The 23,032-nt window shown below is 35.9% G+C and overlaps 1 protein-coding gene across 2 annotated transcripts in view; it reads left to right on the top strand.

Annotated features, from left to right (window-relative positions):
- The window catches only part of SHROOM3 (shroom family member 3), a 231,061-nt gene that overhangs the window by 40,805 nt on the left and 167,224 nt on the right, over positions 1 to 23,032 (top strand). Inside the window, exons 2-3 of one of the 2 annotated variants that reach the window (XM_074274299.1) lie at positions 7,966 to 8,051; positions 18,318 to 18,420. The gene's annotated coding sequence lies outside the window, so the exon portion shown is untranslated. The remainder of the gene's footprint in view (positions 1 to 7,965; positions 8,052 to 18,317; positions 18,421 to 23,032) is intronic. The other variant, XM_074274300.1, reaches the window with a different exon arrangement.

The following is a 23,032-nucleotide window of genomic DNA, read 5'->3' as shown; positions in this document are numbered from 1 at the left end:
GCGTTTCGTTCAGATCAGATGACTGGCCAGCTGATAGAGTTGATGTTTAGACAGAATTCTTACTATCTGTAGAGGATGGTGCCTTAGTGAGTCCCAGTGGTCTCAGGACCTCTGCGGGGAATAACACCAGAGGTTGTAGAAGAGATGAGAATTACTGGGAAACTCTCACTGGGTTGTTTTCATCTGCGTTGTACTTCTTTAAGATGGCATTGTATTCCACTTTAATCTGGTTAGTTTAAGGTAAAACCACTGGGAGACAGAAGTCTAGTTTTTTTAATATGTCTTGAATAAATTGATGGGGTTTACAAATAAGAAGCATATATGGTCACTTTCTGATATAATTGAAGTTAAGCAGGTATTCATTTATGAAGTGAATACTCCATGCTGTTGCATTGTGCTAATGAAATATTTCCTGCTCCCACCATAATTTGGAAAGAGAGTTGGCTCTGTCTTGACTTGGCTTGGTCTTAACAATGTCTGCTCTCCAGCTTCTTATGGAGAAGCTGGATCCTTTAAATCCTATTGCCTGCTTTTTACCTGGAACCAAATCTCTTATTGGAACGTCAGTATGTCAGAATGTCAGCAAATGGGGCAGGGAAGTTAGGCTCAAATGTTTAAGTCATGACACTGTAAATGATTAACTATCCATGGTAGTGAACTCATCAAAATTTCTCAAAGGTTAGGCTGGTAAATTGGGTCACCTGCACCCAGGCTAGGATTTTCAAGCAGAGAGTCATTTCACCACAGTATTCACTTAAGTTCCATGAGAATTTGGCTTGAAAAAAAGACAAAAGTATAATCACAAAGTTCTCCTTGATTTTTACCGAAGATTCAACAAGATAAGACCAATTAGAGAAGGGCACTTTCTATTTAAATTGCTTAATAGAGATGATGGTTAGAAACAAATGCCTATTATTCCATATTCTTTCTCAGTTATTAAATGTTATAGGCATCTAATGGATATGAGCAATCTTATCTTTTTAAAGAAAATTAATCTATTCTTTTTTTTTTCTCCCCCTGAGGCTGGGGTCAAGTGACTTGCCCAGGACCACATAGCTAGGAAGTGTCTGAGACCAGATTTGAACTTGGGTCCTCCTGAATTCAAGGCTGGTACTCTATCCACTGAGCCACCTAGTTGCCCTTAGTTAATCTATTCTTGCAAGTGGTTGTTTCAGTGGGGCAAAATTCTTGTTTTAAGGGACATCTGTTCAGCTTTTTATTGATATTTGTATGTCTTTTAAAGCATTGTGTTCCTCATAAGGTTTACTCAATGTCTCTGTCTCTGGCTTCTTTATTGATGTTTGAGAACATTTTGCTCTCAAAATAAATATTGCATTGGATGAGGAGGGAAGTCATATGTATGACACATTACTGTTCCACTGCAGTAAATACAAAGAGGAAGATTACCACCTTTCAATGATCAGAATTTATAATTTGGATCTAGGAGTATATTGAAGCCAGCTTGAATTGGAGCTGATTGTTAAATTTCCATATGAGCAAGTTGGCAAACACTACAAATCTGGGATTGATTTATTGTTTTGTTGATTGTCAAGACTTAATGTAGTGATGGGAAGAATGTTAATAACACAGTTGCTGCTGTTGTTCAATCATTTCTTCATTTGTGGCCAATTCTTAATGACCCCATTTTGCCATTTCCTTCTCCGGCACATTTTATAATTGAGGAAATTGAGGCAAACAGGGTTAAGTTACTTGTCCAGAGTCACATAGTTATTAAGTATCTGAGGCAAAAACTTAAATCTAAAAAAAAAACATTAAACTTAATCACAAATGTATGTCTGAATATTTTCCCCCAGGGAACTTGTTAGTACATTTGCCAGCACATCTCTTCCTACATCACTCAATATGCTACCTTTAGAAAGTTATTTAGGGCACAAATGACTTTTACATGAGATTCTATCATATGCTTAAGTCATATTGAAAAGCATTACTTTTCTGGGCCAGCATGTCTGCTTGGTCATTTGGCATTTTTGTAGAATTGCACTCCTAGTTGGAGTATTGATTGCCAAGATAGTATAGGAAGAAAAAAATGTTTCTTGCTTTAAATTGTATATATTATATAAGACAACATATACATATAATAAAATATATAACATATTATTCTTTCAGGAAGGTTGAATGAAGTAGTCTTTACTTTTTTCAACTTTATTTTCAAAAAAAGAAAGAAAATCAGGTACTTCTATAAGTTATTAAGTGGAAGATTTGGGAAGAGAGGCCTTCTTGTTTCAAATAACAAACATGGATTTTCCACCAAGAAGTGCATATATACTAGGCATTTTAGCTTCGGAAATGCCAGCTTTACGGAAAAATCATGTTTTAGCAATGTGAAAACCTCTGAGGGATGAGATTTCACCTGAAATTTGAGATGAGGTCTTCATTCAAAAGATGAATCCAAAACTCCCTAAATACTTAGATGAACAATGATGGAAGGATTTCAGCATTTTTTTTCTTCTGGCACCTAGGATGAACTCCAGCACTTGAATTTTTACAATTCATGAATGTCCACTTGAATTTTTAGTTTTAAATTGCTTTGTTGCTCACCTATTCCTATTAAAAACACTAGAGACCATAGGAATAAATGGACTTTTTCCTTAAAATAGTCAGTAGAATCTATTTAAAACCATTAATAAGCATCATATGTAATGGTGATAAACTGGAACCATTCCCAATAAAATTAGGAGTGAGACAAGGTTGCCCACTATCACCATTACTATTCAATATTGTATTAGAAATGCTAGCTTTGGCAATAAGAGATGAAAAAGAGATTAAAGGAATTAGAGTAAGTAATGAGGAAACCAAATTATTACTCTTGGCAGATGATATGATGGTATACTTAGAGAACCCCAGAGATTCTACTAAAAAGCTATTACAAATAATCCATAAGTTTAGCAAGGTTGCAGGATACAAAATAAATCCATATAAATCCTCAGCATTTTTATACCTCACTAACAAAATCCAACAGCATGAGATATAAAAAGAAATTCATTTAAAATAATTGTCACTAGCATAAAATATTTGACAATCTATCTGCCAAAGGAAAGTCAGGAACTACATGAGCTAAACTACAAAACACTTTCCACACAAATAAAATCAGATTTAACCAAATGGAAAAATATTAAGTGCTCTTGAATAGGGCGAGTGAATATAATAAAGATAACAATATACCTAAACTAAGAAGGAAGGAATTTGTGACCAAAGAAGAACTAGAGATCATTATTGATCACAAAATAGAAAATTTTGATTATATCAATTTAAAAGGCTTTTGTACAAACAAAACTAATACAGACAAGATTAGAAGGGAAGCAATAAACTGGGAAAACATTTTTACAGTTAAAGTTTCTGATAAAGACCTCATTTCCAAAATATATAGAGAATTGACTTCAATTTGTAAGAAATCAAGCAATTCTCCAATTGATAAATGGCCAAAGGATATGAACAGACAATTTTCAGATAATGAAATTGAAACTATTTCTACTCATATGAAAAGTTGTTCCAAATCACTATTGATCAGAGAAATGCACATTAAGAAAATTTTGAGATACCACTACACACCTGTCAGATTGGCTAAGATGACAGGAACAAATAATGATAAATGTTGGAGGGGATGTGGGAAAACTGGACTAATGCATTGTTGGTGGAGTTGTGAAAGAATCCGGCCATTCTGGAGAGCAATTTGGAACTATGCCCAAAAAGTTATCAAACTGTGCATACCCTTTGATCCAGCAGTGCTACTACTAGGCTTATATCCCAAAGAAATACTAAAGATGAGAAAAGGACCTGTATGTGCCAAAATGTTTGTGGCAGTCCTTTTCATAGTGGTTAGAAAATGGAAATTGAATGGGTGCTCATCAATTGGAGAATGACTGAGTAAATTATGGTATTTGAATGTTATGGAATATTATTGTTCTGTAAGAAATGACCAGCAGGATGAATACAGAGAGGCTTGGAGAGACTTACATGAACTGATGCTGAGTAAAATGAGCAGAACCAGGAAATCATCATACACTTCAACAACAATACTATATGAGGATCAATTCTGATGGAAGTGGCTATCTTTGGCAATGAGAGGATCCAATTCAGTTCTAATTTATCAGTGATGAACAGAACTAGCTACACCCAGCAAAAAAACACTGGGAAATGGGTGTGGGCTGCTTACATTATGGTTTTTCTTCCCAGGATATTTTTACCTTTCTAAATTTGATTTTTATTGTGCAACAAGAGAACTGTATAAATATGTACGCATATATTGTATTTAAAATATACTTTAACATGTTTAACATGTATGAGACTACCTGCAATGTAGGGGAGGGAGTGGAGGGAAGGAAGGGTAAAGTTGGAACAGAAATGTTTGCAAGGGTCAATGTTGAAAAATTACCCATGCATATGTTCTGTCAATAAAAAGCTATAATAAAAAAATTGCTTTGTTGCTGATGAACATCTTAAAATCAATTTAGAAAAATCTAGCCAGAGAGCCAAGTACACTATATAAATGATTTACCTATTATTTTAAAGACATAAATAAAATCATAAAAACTTCACATTTTTCCTTAGCAGAGAAAAAAATCTTTTATTTCTCGTTAAAATGCCAGAATGAAAAATGATGTGCACATAGTTCTGGGTTTGGCTCTTTGTGACCTACTGCCTTTCTGTCTTCTGCAGTTGGAGCCACCTGTTTGTAATCAGGGTTTTGCTGATAGAACTCCTTTCCCTACATGCTGCCTAGCCTTGGTCTTGCTCCTTCAACACTGACTTGCTATCTCTAAAAGACAGGGCACTGCAGGCTCATTGCCTTCTTTGCTCCCATAACTTCATTCTTGGAAAGTTTCTGAGTTTCCTAGGAGATAAAAGATGAAGAACATTTGCTTTGGTCTGAATTATTTCTGAAGACTTTCAGTCCTGTTTTGTTTTTTATGAAATTTCTACCATTGGGTTCGGGGCATGAGAATTTCAAAAGGCAATTATTATAATGTCAAGAAATAGGTAGTATGTGTACCTTTAGGCTGTCAGGGTTAAATAAAGAGTTGTCATGAATGGATTTGAAAGTTAGTTTTGCTTTTAAAATGACAAGGAGAAAGATTACTTGAAAGTAGAAATATGGAAATAAATCAAACGGTTAGTGGGATGATGGTTGTAGTCTACTGCCAGGATAAGCTGGTAAGCAAGGTTATTGGGGGTGGCACCCATCCCCCTCCATAAACCTTTTGTGGACAAAGCTGGTCTTTCCTAGACATCTTCCTGACTCCTCCCCTGGAGAATTATTTTCTCTTCAGGAGTTCCCTCAATTATTCTCTGTTGGAGTAGCACCTTTCGAAATGTCATAGGGAGATCTGAGACCCTTTTATGGACCCACAAAGTCAAAATTACTTTCACAATAATATTAACATGTTTTCAGCTTCCTCTCTCTCCTTTTCCTTCCTTTTACCTCCTTCTGTCTCTGTCTCTGTCTCTGTCTCTCTCTTTCTCCCCCTTTTCCTTCTCCCTTCTCTCTCTCTTTCTTCTTAGTCTTCTTCTCCTCTTCCTTCCTTCATTCTCCTCTTCCTTCCTTCCTCCTCCTCTTCTTCCTTCTTCCTCCTTCCCTTCTCCTCCCTATTTTGACATTTAAAATGGGAGAATTTAGCTTGCCAGTAGGATCCAGCCCCCTCAATCATAGGGTCAGGATAACTCTGTAGAAGCCGGAACAAGGACAGAAATCCTGGGTGATTGCTGTCCTAACCAAGAGACATACATCTCCAGCAATCTAATGATTTTTGGAAATGCCAAGAGATGGTGTATACATTTATCCAAATTAATATATCAAAGTAGAGTTAAGAAGCTGATTAATGATTGCACCCCTGAGAGGAATATTAAACACAATCTAGTCCAGTTTCCTCACCTTACAAATAAGGAAATTGAGGTCTCAAAAAGGAAGTCGTGTGTATGAGGTTGGAGCCAGGACTAGATCCCAGATCTGTCCACTTAAGATACCATTAAGTCATTTAAGACATTAAAGTCCAATGTCATTTCCAATTTATTATGATACCCATATGTGTATAGCTTCAGCATATTTTATTGTATTTACAAAAGTTTTAAATGAAAAGGAAGTGTGGTATTATGAATAGAAAATTAATCTGAGTTCAAAGCTCAGTTCTGAGATACTGGCTGAGTTACTCTGGGCAAGATGATCTCTTAAATTATCAATTACAGAAAATGTGCTGACATGATATCACTGTGTATCACTGACATGAATCACTGTGTAGCCTCTTGTCATCAGCAAAGAGACTGATGTCTCAATTATAGTTTTTCTCCAGCTAGGACAAGGATCATGAGAGCCACAAACCTTCGAATTCTACATCCAAGTGGAGAGGAGAGAGGAGCTAAGGCAATGTGTACACCAGCAGTGAATGTCAGCAAGGAAGGTCCATGCTAACCCAAACTGAACAAAATTCTTGAGAATTTGGAGCTTTTCTGGCTCACAGACTTACTTAAAGAATGATCTGCCATTATAAGTTTTGCTGTTTCAATGGATGTTCCTGTTATATGACATGGTGAAATTACTCCTTTTCTCCTCCATACTTGCTGTGCCTGTTCAACTGGCACAAATACCCTCAAGAATTTTCCCTTTAAGCATTCTTTATTTAAGCATTTAGTTTTGCCTCTAAATAAAGATAAACCAATTTTTTTGTATTCTAAGTGTCCATTTGGTTAAAGGAATGGACTTCACAAGAGAGGAAAGATCAAAAGGCAATCTGGGACCAATTGCCATAAACTTAACCAAAGCCTCTATCAGTCTTCTTCACTGACTGCACAGAGGGGCTTCAATAGTGCCTTTAAAATATATCTTTTAACCTCCATTAGTTTATACATAAGCCCAAGGGTGAAATAATGGCATCATATGATTTTCAATTTAGAAAGATTCATAGCATTGCACATACAAATTGTTCTCCCAACTAATTTATGTTTTTTGCTGCCCAATTCTTACCTTAGGGACTTGATTAAGCAAGATGAAGATAACAATAATTAAGTTAATATTAATAATTGTCAATTCCCCACACTTTGGAGATGTGAAGCAACTCTTGTTTTCCATTTTGACAATACTGAGATTTGCCTTTTGGTTGTCTCCATATTCATGACTGATGTTTAGCACCTGACATCTCTCTGACATGGATGTTTCCCTCAATGATTTTATAAGGCTCCTTCTGCTAAATTTACAACCCCATGAGCTAGATTTATGAAGTGATGCTTTAGCCAGGTCAGATTTCTCAAGCAGACTGGTTTTAGAAGCTGTTCAAAGCTCTGATGATTGTTCTGTTTCTTAAGAATAATATTTTTTTCATAAGTGTTAGAGCTATAAACAAACCTTAGAGATCACGTAAGGATCTGGAGTCAAAGAATCTCAATTTGAATCTTAGCTCATCTGCTTACTTAAGAAACCGTTTTGATATTCAGTCTTCTCATATGTAAAATGGAGAGCAGGACTAGATAGTCTATAAGGTATCATTTCCCTCCAACCACAGAAAGATTTAAGAAAATCATATGGTAATTTAATACCATATATAATATGATAATAGACATAATAATATGTAATATAATAATGTAATATGGTACCACAAATATAATATAACATATATGATACATAACAATATAATATAATATAATTACTCATTTGTTTTTCTGGCTTCGTTCAAGGGTTGACTAAAAAGTTACCTTTTGCCTGTCTTTTTTGACCCTGGAGCTGTTGGTGTCTCCCCATTTTAATTTAGCTTCCTTCTACTTTGTAACTTGAATGTATCTTTTGTTTTTCCTATTAGAATGTGAGCTACTTGAAGACAAAGACTTGTTTTGAGTTTGTTGGTCCCAGAGCTATATGTGGTACCTGGTATACTGCAGTAGTTAATTAATGTTTGCTAATTGATTAATCAATTACAATGTCATTGACAGTTTTATCCCTCCTCTTTGTTTGGTCTACAGCTAACGCCTAGGAGTAGAAGGGAAACTGACTGACTTCTAAGCTGCACTTGGTTCAGACTTTGGAACCCCCACTGCAAGAGCTCAAGGTTAGCAATGTTCAAAAGCTTAACATTCTACTCTACAATGTAACTGAAAAGACTTGGAGATAGAAAGGACTCCACACTACCAGACTCCTCTTCTTAGTTTTTACATTAAAGCCTTTATTTTTTTTAAATGAATACTTTTTTCTTCCTGAAACCCTAGATAATAGATTTTCCATGACCCTTGTTTGTTTGTGTGTGTGTGTGTGTGTGTATGTGTGTTTGAATAGAATATCACTAGAAAGTTTTTTTCCCCTTATGTCTACCTAAAATTTTCCTTAAACTCTCCCTCACCTTATGCTTGTAAAGTTATTTTAATGCAAATGTAAAAACTAAAATTTTCACTATTAAATTGAACCTTATTAAATTTGGCACAGAGTTTTAGCCTATCAATATATTTTTTGTATTCTGATTCTGTCATCCAATTGCAAGGTTGATAAGGATAGTATCTGTGTCCTTATCCAAGTCGTTGATATAAACATTAAACCACCCAGGGCCAAGCAGATTCCTGAAGCATTCCACTGGCCACTTTCTTTCAAGTTATTATTGAATTATTTAATGATTATCTTAGTATCTCTCCATTTCAACATTTCTGAATCCAACTATACTGAATCTTTACATCTTTTTCACAAGAAAGTTCTAGTAATCAAAGTTTCTTATCATGATTGTGTCATACCTCAGTGCAAGATTTATGTTTGGTTTCCTCTTTCTGAAAAGGTGACTTGTCGGTATACTTTCATAACAACTTATTGCCTTAATTTGTCCTTACCAAATATCTCTAACATGCATCTTCATTCTGCTTCTTAGATTTTTTTTTTCCATTTGAGTATTTCTTAATGTGCAGTGTTACTCTGCTGACCTCTCTTTTTAGCCTGTTATTTGCTGCATGACATACACTTCCAGAGCTATATTCCAATCATGGATCTCAACCCATACACAGAGCACAGAGAGCAAATTTGCTTCTGAATGTTAGCTCTCTAATTTATCTTGCTCTTTTTTACCCATATTTCATGCATTGTGTATAGATATCTGATACCATTGGCTTGATTATTGAATCTTTTCTTAGATTTGTCTCCTTTTCAGTGTCTCTATTCTTATTATTCATGCACTATATACATATGTATATTTATGAATAGTTACTCTCTTTTATCATTTCCAAGGAGCACTTCACTGTCTCATATCCTGATAACCTGGAGAGCAGCCAGGTATTCCTCTATTCTCTTGACCTTCTCTCTGTTCTAGGAAAAAAATCATCCTAATCTTTGAGTATAGAGAGAGGTCACTTGGCCATGGCGGAAAGAAAAACATGGCGTATTCTATAACTAAAAAACACAACAATGGACCTAGAGGATACAGATAATAAAACATACCACTCATCTTTCCCCAAAAAGGTAGAAACCATAAAAGCAGAATGGCACATACATTGATTGATATAGTCACTATATCATTGCTTTTATTTAACTTTCTTCTTTTATTGAAAAGCTCAGTTTCAGGACAGGGATTTGTCATATCCAAAAATAAGTGTGATATATAAACCAAAGCCATTATTAACTTTTTTAAATTGCATACTTTATACAAGTTGCCACAACATTTTCCCTAATCTCCATACTCACAGGAAATGAGAGTCTTAGCCTTTGCTATTCTTCCTTGTTTTCTCTTTTAGAGAACTTTGAGGTAGATTACTTGTAGGTGTTTTCAAGGCAGGAGTTGATCTACTTCCTTATCTGACCTTGTTAGCTCTACTTCAGTATCTTAAAAGAACAATTTTTTCCCTTTTTTTTTTTTTTTTTTTTTTTTTTTTTTTTTTTTTTTTTACTAATTGTTCATATTGCATTACAATCAGGGGAGTGCTGGAGCTAGCTTTAACCTGTGAAAGCTGATTGTTATATTTTCATTATTTAGCCCCTACTATATGTCCGGCATTGTGTTAAGCATACGCAACCTCATCCATCTTTGTCTTGAGCTCTTTTCAATACAGTTGTTAAACATTTGCCAGCATACACCTATATTGCTCTATAAATTTACTTGAGCTCATCAGTAGTTCAATAATAAAGGTTCAGAGAGTGAAGCATTATCAGACTGGAGCTTGGTAACTGTAGAATAACAACTACAACAACAAACATCTATATAATGTTTAATGATTTGCAAAATGCTTTACTTCTATTATCTCATTTGAACATCACAACATGGGGCAGCTAGGTGGCGCAGTGGGTAGAGCACCAGTCCTGAAGTCAGGAAGACCCGAGTTCAAATTTGCCCGCAGACATTTAGCTATGTGACCCTGGGCAAGTCACTTAACTCCAACTGCCTCAGCAAAAGAGAGAGAGAGAGAGAGAGAGAGAGAGAGAGAGAGAGAGAGAGAGAGAGAGAGAGAGAGAGAGAGAGAGAACACCTATTGAAATCTATTTCAGCTATTTCTTCTTGAGTTCTTCTCATCTTTCTTTTAAAAGACTTCCTTCAACTTTTCAAATCAAATTAATTCCCCCCTTTCTGACTTTCTTAAAATCCCAAGTCCTTCAAAGTCCTTCAAGATTTCTTTTTCTGAAAGGTTTGTAAGAATTACTGTCTGTGCCCAGTGACAAATGTGAGTTTTACAAATGCTGCTATTGTTATTTAGTTGATCAGTCATGTCTGGCTCTTCTTGACTTCATTTGAGATTTTCTTGGAGGGGTTTGCCATTTCCTTTTTCAGCTCATTTTATAGATGAAGAAACTGAAGCAAACAGGGTTAAGTGACTTGCCCAGGTTCACATAGCTAGAGTGTAACCAGAAAATGGGTATTCTGAATTGTAGGCCTGGCACTTTATCAACTGTAATATGTAGCTATTAATTGTAAAGCACTGTGAAGTCTTGGGGAGATATCATGGTAGGTACTAAGGATACTAAGACCAAAAAATGAAAATAGTCCCTGCCCCTCACTATACTCAAGAAAGTGGGGTAACTAAGCTGGAATGGTATGAGTAGGACTGGAAAGGAAAAGATGGTATAGATATTGTGGAGATAGAGTGGAAGAGAACTTAGCAATTAATTGGATATGGGAAGTAAATGCAAGAGCAAAATCAAAGACAAAAAAAAACACAGATTTTAATTCTAAGTGCCTGGAAGGATGACGATTCTAGTAGTAGAAATAGGGAAGAACAGATTTAGCAGGGAAGATGATTTCATTCTGGGACAATGATAGATTAGATACCAAAAAGATATCCAGTTAGAAAAATCCAAGGAATAGCTGACATAGTTTTAGAAAAATCCAAGGAAGAGTAGTTTAAAGGATAATCTGAGCTTGTTTGCAGGCAAAATAGGAATGAGTTAATGGAGAATAAGAGATTGAAGACTCAAGAGAAAGTGGAAACAAATGAACCAGATAGAGGAGAAAGAAGTAAATGAATGCAATTCAAAGATGGATAAGATTATGTGTTGTTAAAGCTTAACACAATGCCTGAAACTAAAAGAAATCAATAAAATTTGTTGACTATAGTGAGGAGTAATACTTCTTCCTCTGAGATGGAGGAAAGAGAAAGATAAAGATACCTGGAGGAGGACAGTTTACTCAATTGAGTCCACCTGTTTACTTGATGAAAGGTCCAAAAAGGGAGAGTTTGATGCCTGAGATCCTGCCACTAGAGCAAAAAAACTCTGGGAACTAGGAAGACTTTCCACTGGCAAATGATTAATAGAAGGGCTTAGCAGTGTCCTGGCCAAGAATTTCAGCTTACCCAGAAGCTACAATCAACCAGAAGAGAAAAGTGCCTTGTAGAGAGCAGACCCATTATGTTCAACAGAGCCTGGCATCCAGCCAATAAGTTTTACCCAGAGAGTAGTACAGAGATATTAGAGACCTGAAGCATCCACATGTATTCCTCACATGTGTGAGCCCCTCATTTACTATCCCCTATTTGTTCATTTTCCCTTAGAATGATGTACTTGTGTGAGAGTATGCCCTAAATTTAATTTGTACATAGAGAGATGAGTTAGGAATAAGAGTTGTTCTGTTATAAATCTTTCTGGACTAATTGAGTAAATACTTTCTATTTGAACTACCTGTGACCTCTGGGTAACATAAAAGGGGAAAAAATCACCAGTAGGGGCTTTTAAGATATCGTCTTAGTGGTATAAAAACTTCATAGTAATTTAAACCTGGGATAGTCATTCTCAGGAGACTCAAACTGAGAGTATGATTGAGGAAGTTCTAATGAGAGGAAGGGATTTGAGGGACACTATGTGGAAAACCTCTGTTTCCTCAATATAGTAAGATAAGAAAAGCAAATCTACTGAAAGGAACATCAGTGAGAATGAGGTTGAGATATCTGAGGAAAGTGAGAAAATTTTGAAATAGTCACTTAATAGGAGATAAGTCAAAAAACATTTATTAAGCATCTACTATGTGCTAAGTACTGAAGAAGGGTAAGAGATAATCTATATTCTTAAGGAGCCCATGGTCTAATGGGGAAGACAACTAGCAAAGAACTATATATAAACAAGATATATATGAGATAAATTGGAGATAATCTCAGAGAGAAGGCACCAAGAAATAGAAAAGAGTTTTTGTAGAAGATAGAACTTTAACTGATATGTGAAAGAAGCCAAAAGACAGAGATGAAGAGAAATAGTTCCAGGCATGGTGATTAGCCCACGAAAATTCATCTAGATGGAGTAGATTGTTTGAGGAATAGCAAACCTTTGCCAACTATATGACACAGTATATAGAGTGCTGGGTCTGGAATTAGGAAAACTCATCTTCTTGAGTTCAAACCTGACCTCAGACACTTCCTAGCTGTGGAAGAATAGATAAGTCACTTGAAGGATTGTTTGCCTCAGTTCCTTTCTATGCAAAATGAGCTGGAGAAGGAAATAGCAAAATCACTCTAATCTTTGTCAAGAAAATCCCAAATAGACACAACTGAAATGACTGAACCACAATAAAAAACATTGCCACTGGATTGGAGATTAGGGCAATGCAGTGGGGGAGAGAGGAGGTGAGTAAAGTGTAAAAAGGTCGGAAATGTAGAAAGGAGCTAGGTTATGAAGGGCTTTAAAAGCTAGAGGATGTATATTTAATCTTGGAGCTAATAGGGTTTTTCGATGGTTTATTGAGTAAGTGGTAGAGAGTATAGTATGGTCAGATCTGTGCTTTAGAAAGATTAATAGTTGAGTAGATTAGAGTGGGGGGAAATTTGAGGCAGGCAGACTTACTAACAACTATGGTAATAACCAGGTGTGAGATGAGAGCCTGTGCCAGGGTGGTGACAGTGTGGGAGGAGAGAAGGGGCAAATATGAGAAATGATTTGAAGGTAAACTTGATAGGATTTGGCAATAGATTGGATAAGGAAGTGTGATCAAATGTAGGGGGCAAAGGATAACATCTAGGATGCAAGCCTCAGTAACTGGAAGGATGGTGGTATCCTAAACAGGAATGGCAAAATTAGGGGTAAAGATAATGATTTTATTTTTGGAAATTTTAAATTCAAGATGTCTGGGACATCCAGTTTAAAATAACTAGTACTAGGCAGTTAGACTTGCAAGAATGGAAATCAGGAAAAAGGTCAGGCTGGACAAATATATCTAAGAATCGCTTATATAGAGATGATCATTGAATTCAAAGGAGATTATATGATCAAGTTAAATAGTATAGAAGGAGAAGAAAAATGGACCCAGAACAGAATTTTAAAGTATGGTATGCCCATTTTTAGTAAATGAAATCTAGATGAATGAAGATCAAGCAAAAGAGACTAAATAAAAGAAGTCAGAGACATGAAAGAGAACCAGGAGAGAAGTGTGTCATGAAAACTAAGAAAATAAGAAGGTAAATGGCATTATTAAAGGTTGCACAGAAGTCAAGAAGGATGAGGATTGAGCAAAGGCTATTAGTTTTGGCAATTTGGAAATGGATGGATGAATGGATAAGAGATGTGGCTGAATTTTACAATGAAGTACTGGATAGGAAGAAAGAAGACCTGATATTGTAATGCCATATTAAACTCAAAATTTTGATGTCTCTGAAACTTAATATCCTCAGCTCTAACATGGGAATAACAATATTTATCTACTTTACTTTGTAAACCTAAAGATCTATATAAATTAGAGTAGTTATTATTGATAACAATATAATTTTTTAATGATGAGATTGTCTAGCTATTGGGAAGTATTAGATAAGTTACAAAATATTATTTGGAGATTAGTTTGTTTGAAGATTTTGCTGGTCCAACAATTGTCATGTGCCTTCTCTCATCTATTTTTTCACCTTTTACTAGTTGGATTGCAGAATTTATAATATATTCAGAGTATACATAGAGCATAAAGTTTACATAAAATTCTCAGAATATAACACAGAGTATGCTAGACATAAGTCAAAAGGGAGAAGTTGACAATCAAATCAATTAATTGGGATCCTAGAAGCACTTCTTTGTTGACTAAAGTGAGTTTGAAGAATGATGTATTTAAATTGCTCATATCCTCCCCATTATCTCAGATAATAGAATCTTAAACAATTAAGGGTTTTTTATGAATTTAAGCCATAGAGAAAGATGGTGAAGAAAGCATGAAAAAAAGCAATGTGTGCTATTAAGAGAAACATAATCTCTCAGGGAATGTATTCCTTGCCCTCATTTTGACATTTACAATCCAAGTATTTCAGTCAAGGGAGCTAGGTGATTTGGTGATAGGTGCCATAGAAACAGTTTGATAACATCTCCATTCAGCCAACTTTTCTCCACCTTCTGAACGTTTCCCTGCTTTCTGACATGCCATCTGAGTGAATTCAGGTGAGAAGAAACAATTAACAAATCTTGGTTATCACTGTTTTTCTTGACTTCATCATCTCTCCTTTGGCTCTCTATATTTTAAAACTCTAAGAACTTTTGCTTCAGGGGCTAAGCTAAATTCGGATTCTCAAAAAAAAAGGGAATGCACTAAAACTTGAAGGAAAACAGTGATATGGGGCAAAAAGAAAAAGGAACTGCTTTCGTTTCTTTTCATGAGTAGAAAACTTTTCTATATCCATGAAAAACATAGCAAGAATTAATAGTTCTTATTAATATAAAATTTAGTCATTTAGAATGTCATATCTAAAAGGTCTTTTTTTTCTTTTTGGTGGTATTAAGGAATATGCCCTTTTAGAGGGCAATACTAGGGCTCTCTAGAAATTTTTCATTTTGCTGCAGGAGATATTTGAATAGAATGAATTGAAATATATTCTTTTGGATCACTGACCTCCATATTTGAAGATTATTAACAATGACTTTCCTATCACTAGGCAATAATTTTCTTCCTTCCTTCTTTCCTTCTTCTTTTTTATAAATGCAACTCGAGAAAAGTTTTTGCCAAGGATATGGAAAAGTTGAAGTCTGTGTTAATAAAATTAGAAATCTATTGAGTTAGCAAAGACAAGTACCATTTAGATGCCCAATTTCCTTAGAAAGATTATTTACTCCACTGACTTTTCATCCATTATCTCCTTAAATTTCTGACTGCTTTTACTCTTTGCTGCTTTTGTAAATATTTCTAAGTCTGCCTGTCAGATTTTTCAGGTTGCCTTAAGACTTTACTCAATTTTCCAAATCACTACTGATCAGAGAAATGCAAATTAAGACAACTCTGAGATACCACTACACACCTGTCAGATTGGCTTAGATGACAGGAACAAATAATGATAAATGTTGGAGGGGATGTGGGAAAACTGGGACACTAATGCATTGTTGGTGGAGTTGTAAAAGAATCCAACCATTCTGGAGAGCAATTTGGAACTATGCCCCAAAAAGTTATCAAACTGTGCATACCCTTTGATCCAGCAGTGCTGCTATTGGGCTTATATCACAACGAATTACTAAAGAGCGGAAAGGGACCTGTATGTGCCAAAATGTTTGTGGCAGCTCTTTTTGTTGTAGCTAGAAACTGGAAGTTGAATGGATGCTCATTAATTGGAGAATGGTTGGGTAAATTGTGGTATATGAAGGCTATGGAATATTATTGCTCTGTAAGAAATGACCAGCAGGAGGAATACAGAGAGGCTTGGAGAGACTTACATGAACTGTTGCTGAGTGAAATGAGCAGAACCAGGAGATCATTGTACACTTCAACAACAATACTGTATGAGGATGTATTCTGATGGAAGTAGATATCTTCAACATAAAGAAGATCCAATTCACTTCCAGTTGATCAGTGATGGACAGAAACAACTACACCCAGAGAAGGAATACTGGGAATTGAATGTAAACTGTTTGCACTACTGTCTATCTACCCAGGTTACTTATATCTTCGGAATCTAATTCTTACCATGCAACAAGAAAATTGGATTTACACATATATTGTATCTAGGTTATACTATAACACATGTATCTAGGGGAGGGAGTAGAGGGAGAGAGGGGAAAATTTGGAAAAATAAATACAAGGGATAATGTTATTTTAAAAAATTACTCATGCATATATACTGTCCAAAAAAATTTATAATTATAAAATTAATTAAAAAAAGACTTTACTCAAAACCCCACCCCTACCCCCAACTCATAATTATCAAATTAAACTATTGGTAGTTATTCCTTCTGCATCTCTATCAATGGAATGTCATCTGAAGCCCTCCTGTGTAAAACCTTAAGAGGACTGTGGTAGATACAGAAGGTTGTTCAATTGTTTCATTCTTTGTGATCTCATTTGGAGTTTTCTTGGCAAAGATACTAGAGTGGTTGGCCATTTTCTTTTCAGATCATTTTGCAAATCAGGAAACTGAGGCAAATAGAGTTAAGTGACACCCAGGATCATACAACTAATGTATGGAGTCAGATTTTAATTCAGGGAGATGAATCTTATTTCCAGGACCAGCACTCTACTCACAGCAGTGCCAAAAGAAGGCTAGGTTCCTTTATATCTTCTAAGTACTCCATAAGCTAGTATTCCTCACATTTTCTTTAAACACATCTATTTCAAAGATTTCCATGTCAAACACCTTCTACTCATGGGCCTGCAGGAGGAGCTCTAATAGTTCAACTCCAATAACTGATCTAATTGAAGCTATTTTTGCCTAGATCCAAATCACCCTTCTTGGGTATGGCTTAATATCTCTTCTCTAGGGAAGATTGAGTCTTGTCATTTCACAATTGACAAGAAGGTGGCATAGTAAAAGCAGAAAGTATATTGGCTTAGGAGTTGGAGAACCTGGGTTTGAATTTCAGCTCTGCCTCCTACTTTGGGCTTTTACCTTTTGTTAAATCTCAGTTTCCTCACCTATAAAATAACAAAATTAGATGAGATGGCCTCTGAAGTCCCTTCTAGCTATACATCTATAATTCTATGATTAGACAATAATGCTATGGTCACATTTAGTTTAAACTGCTAAATACTTTGATCTGTAAATCATCTTGCCCAGTTAAGTACTCAATGAATGGCTATGCAAGTCAAAGCATTTATTAAGTACTCATTTTGGGTCAGACATTGAGGATACAAGGACTAAAAAAAAAAAATCACTGATCTCAGGAGTTATATAACAAACAACCATGTACAAATAAGATATAGATAAGATAAATTGGGACTAATTTCAGAGAGAAAGTATTAGCATTAGTGGAGGCTGGGGAGAGCTTCTTATAGAAACAGGATTTCAGCAGAGACTTGAAGGAAGCCAGAAGGTGGAAATGAGGAGGAATTAATTCTAAGGGTGGATTACAGTCAGTAAAAATACAGTATTTGGCAATTAATGGAGTAGAATCACACATGTAGGGAAAGATCTTCAATCTGTTAGCAATGGCAATCCTTATGTCCCTTTATTGTAAAAGCTGACAATTAAATCATGTTTTACAACTCAGCTAATTTTATCCTTATAACCATTCCATGAGAATGGTACTGTTGGTTTTATTATTCTTGTTTTATACATGAAGAAGCTGAGGCTAAAAGAGATTTAAGTATATTGTCAATAGTCAACTTGCCAATAGCCAATTGCCAGTAGTCTGCTTCTGTAGGAAGCAGAATGAAGACTAGCAAAAAAGCCAACATCATTAGAATATGTAGCAGGGAGGAAAGTGAAAGAAAACTGCAAAGATAGGAAAGGGCCAGGTTATGATCAATCCGATACAAATCCAAATAGAGGATTTTATATTTGATCCTAGAGATGATAGGGAGTCACTGGAATTTATTGACTAGGGAAGGGGATAATATAGTCACGCCTGTGCTTTCAATCACAAGGAAGTATGAGGTTTTTTTTAGGGATGGTTCCTAAGAGTAAATGAAATTTATGAGACCCAAGATTACCGTGCATTCACAAGGGTGTGTAATTTATTCTTTTTTTCATAGAAATCTTATTGATATTTTCTCTGGAAAAAGAGAATTCAGAAGAGACCCTCTGGAGATAGGAAATTAATATCGACCTCTTAATGCTTGACCTTTACAACAAAAAGTGAGTCTGCTATTGGGACCAGATAATTTAACATTGACTTATCTCCTTTCAGATGACTTTACTTTCTGACACTGTTGTTCAGTCCTATCCAATTCTTCATAACCTTGTGGACCATATATGCCAATGATGTTCATAAGTTTTTCTTGACAAGGATACCGGAGCAGTTTGCCATTTGCTTCTCCAATAGATTATGCAGAGGTTAAATTATTTGCCCAAAGTGGAATAGCTCATAAGGTCTAAGGCTGGATTTGAACTCAGATCTTCCTGATTGCAGGTCTAGTGTTCTGTCCACTGAAATACCTAGCTGCCTCCTTATTCTGACATGTTATTTAGTCATTTTGTCAGTTATATCTGATTTTTTGTGACTGCTTTTGGAGTTTTCTTGATAAAGATACTGGAGTGCTTTGGCATTTTCTTTGCCAGCCTATTTTACATATGAGGAAACTGAGGCAAACAGGGTTAAATGATTTGCTCAGGCTCACACAGCTAATAAATATCTGAGTCTGGGTCTGAATTCAGGAAGAGAAGTTTTCCTGAGACCAGGGCCCAGCATTCTAATTGTTGTGCAAACTTCCAGCCTCACTACTCTGATGTATGGTCATTTAAAAAGCCATATTGAATAACAACATCAGGCCTTTCTTTGAAGTATACATGCCACATTAACTAATTTCCCAGCCAAATAGAGTTGTGATGATTTAAGTGAAATTTTACAGCAAACATTGGGAGAATGACTCCCAAAGAAGCTCTGCTCCTTCGATGAGGTGATTTTCAATATCTTTTGTAATCATTATGGAATTCTAAACTCTTATGTACACAAGGGACAGGACTATGGTACAAATCAGTTCTCATATATCTTTATAATTTTATAAACAATTGTGAATGTCTCTTGGGAAACCTGATACTAGGTTGGCATCAGCCTAATGGGAAATTTGGTGAAATTCTTAGTGACCCATAGATTGGGCAAAAAAATTTCCAGGGAGGTAAAAAAAGTAGCAGTCACCAACCTGCTCCTGATTTCACAGTATCAACTGTGAATCCCTGAAAGGCTTTTTTTTTTTTTTTTTTTACCATGGCGATTCCCATCTTAATTACTCTGATGTGATGGGAGTTTGTTTTCTTTGCTTGGTGAGCAACTTTAGAATTGCTCTGCCAGCACTAATTGTTTTTATCATTTTATCAACTGACCCAAAATGGCACTATATAATACATGGAATTAAATCTAAGTATCTAACGATTTGATTAGAAAGACAGAAAGGAAAGAAAGCAAAGTTCAGTAAGCATTTTTAGTTTCAATGAATCTGAATCACACATGTAGGGAAAGATCTTCAATCTGTTAGCAATGGCAATCCTTATGTCCCTTTATTGTAAAAGCTGACAATTAAATCATGTTTTACAACTCAGCTAATTTTATCCTTATAACCATTCCATGAGAGTGGTACTGTTGGTTTTATTATTCTTGTTTTATACATGAAGAAGCTGAGGCTCAAAGAGATTTAAGTATATTGTCAATAGTCAACTTGCCAATAGCCAATTGCCAGTAGTCTGCTTCTGTAGGAAGCAGAATTCAAATTCACAGCTTCCTTAGCTCTGGGTCCCAAATTTTTTTCACTCTACCCTCTCTTCTATCTCTTTTTTTCCCTTATTCCAACCTATACAAATTTCAATGTTCAAAGCATGATTTCCCATACAATATGTAAAACTGAATCCCATGAAATCTGTTATAATATCTGGATTATATATAAATATTGTATTCTATGAATCTTCTTAGATTCAATAGTAAAATATAATTTGGAGTCATATAAGACATAATTCCTAATAATCTAAGAAAGAAAATTGTCAAGTGCTGCAGGTCACAAAATTCCAAAAGTTAATGAGACAAAAATCCAGCCATGATCAATCAATTTATTAGGGAGTCCAGTGGTCCCTAATTAATTAGGTCCAAGATCTTCCCAGGCCACTGAAAACCTTGTATCTGTATTTGTATTAAAAGTGATGCAGTGGATAGAGCACTGGACTCAGAATCAAGACTCATCTTCCTGATTTCAAATCCAATCTAGACACTTGCTATCTGTGTGATTCTAGGCAAGTTACTTCATCCTGTTTGCCTCAGTTTCCTCAACTGTAAGAGAAGAAAATGGCAAACTACTTCAGTATCTTTATCAAGAAAATCCTAAACAAGATCATAAAGAATTGGACACAACTGAACAACAGTAACAACAAGAAGACCTTTCTCCTGGCCAGGGACCCCCTCCCTTTGGGTGCTATGCTATTATTATAATACATTTGAGGAGAAGCACTAAAAAATAGGCAAAGTTATAATTCACTGAACAATCAGTTCCAGAAGTGGGGGAAATCTTATGGTTGGCAAAGGGAAATGTCCATCAATCATAACCACTTTATCAACAGGTCTTTCACAGGTCATTAAAACCTTCCACAGGTCATCAACTCCAGGTCATCTTAGCAGAGGCTCTCCAAAGGTCAAAAGACCTTTTTCAGCAACATAACAGGGCCTTTCACAAGTCATAAGATCTTAGGATCCAAGGAAGTTGTGGATTTGAAGCAAAGGTCACAAGTGAGTGGACATAGTGATTCATAGGGGTCAGAGGGTAGTATTTGCAACACAGAATCTTATTTCAAACACAGTATACTTAGACTTTCAAAGGGTAGGTATGTTATTAATAAATCCATACTACATGTCCAATTGCCACATTATTAATCTATCTGATGAATCAAATACAATTAATATAATCATCAATACATGGTGGATTAATCCTTATGACTCTTATTGTAATAGCATTAACTAATAATATAGTTAATTTAAACCTAATCCTATTCTACTTAATTTACTAACATAATCATTGATACCCTCAAATCACAATGAACTGAATAAAAATTGATTAATTGGAGCAGAATTATCTGAAATTCTACAGGAGAAGAAGAATAAAGTACATACAAATATACTATTGAAAACAATCTGTCTCTGCCTATGAAATCTGGAGAGAAAGGGCAGGGGGAGAGAAACAGAGAGAGAGAGAGAGAGAGAGAGAGAGAGAGAGAGAGAGAGAGACAGAGAGAGAGACAGAGAGAGAGACAGAGAGAGAGACAGAGAGAGAGACAGAGAGAGAGACAGAGAGAGAGACAGAGAGACAGAGAGACAGAGAGACAGAGAGACAGAGACAGAGAGAGACAGAGACAGAGAGACAAAGAGAGACAGAGAGAGAAGGAGGGAGAGAGGGACAAGGAGGGAGACAGAGGGAAAGAGGGAAGGAGGAAGAAGGTAGGGAAAGAGTAAGAGAGAAGGAGAAAGGAGGAAGGTAAGAAAGGTCAAGAAACATTGGGGGGGGGAGGGAGAGAAAGGGAGGGAAGGAGAAAAAAGGAGGGGAGGGGAAAGAGGGAAAGAGAGGAAGAGAAAGAATGTCTTCCTTGAAGTGATCATGTCATTCAAATTTGCCCTCTACGTCTCCACTGGGCTGGAGCCAATAACTGTATTTTATATAATTGACAAACCCAAATACAAATTACATGTGATCATTTCAGGAATTAAAACTTAGTTTGTATATTCTAGGGAATCCAGGGATTTAGCCTTCTATACTACAAGAAAGATTCTTAAATCTCAGCCTGGACAGCAAGGATCACATGAATTTTGTTGTGATTCAGGCATCCATTTGTGTAAGCAAAATACTAAATGTGAACTGTTTCATGGAGACTCATTAATGTTCATTTGGAAACTCCTAAATACTGAATTTCATGGAATTTGCCTTTTTCATTTCTCTACATTCCACTGGCATAAGAAAGGAGGAGTCAAAAGGAGATTTTTTTTTTTTCAGTAGGAATATATGGTGATGCAAAATATTCTAAAAAAGAAATACCGGGGCATCTAGGTGGCTTAGTGGATAGAGCATCAGCCTTGAATTCAGGAGGACCTGAGTTCAAATCTGGTCTCAGACACTTAACACTTCCTAGCTGTGTGACCCTGGGCAAGTCACTTAACCCCAGCCTCAGGAGGGAAAAAAAAAAGAATAGCTATTTAATATTTGTTGCTTTGAATTGAAAGATGGGAGTGGAAAACATTTCTTCTTGGATTCCTTACTCTTGCTCTCCAAATCATGAATCCTGAAAGAACCAGAAGCAGCTAGGTGATAAGCCTGAAATCAAGAAGACTCATCTTCCTGAGTTCAAATCTGGTTTCAGACATCAAATAGCTTTGTGACCCTGGGCAAGCCACTTACCCTGTTTGCCTCCATTTCCTCATCTGTAAAATGAACTAGAGAAGGAAATGGCTTTGCCAAGAAAACCCCAGTTGGGGTCACAGAGAATCAGACAGGACTAAAACCTACTGAACAACAATGATAGAACCAAGAAACCATAAAACTACCTTTCTGTATATTACTCTTCACATTTCCTTCCTTTTTCAGTTAATAAGCATTCACAAAACGTCTGCTGAGCGCTAGACATTATATAAAGCACTAGAATAAGAAGGAAGGCAAAAGGCAGCTCCTGCTTTCAAGAAACTCACAATCTAATGGGGGAGATGCTATGGTGGGACAGACTTCTCACAGAAGGTGGAATCTGAGCTGAATCTTAAAGCTAGGGAAACTAAAAAGTGAACAGG

This window comes from Sminthopsis crassicaudata, chromosome 6 (genome assembly GCF_048593235.1).
Source record: "Sminthopsis crassicaudata isolate SCR6 chromosome 6, ASM4859323v1, whole genome shotgun sequence".
Lineage (NCBI taxonomy): Eukaryota > Metazoa > Chordata > Mammalia > Dasyuromorphia > Dasyuridae > Sminthopsis > Sminthopsis crassicaudata.
The sequence above is the reverse complement of the archived record's forward strand: the minus strand, read 5'-3'. Positions and strand labels throughout refer to the sequence as shown.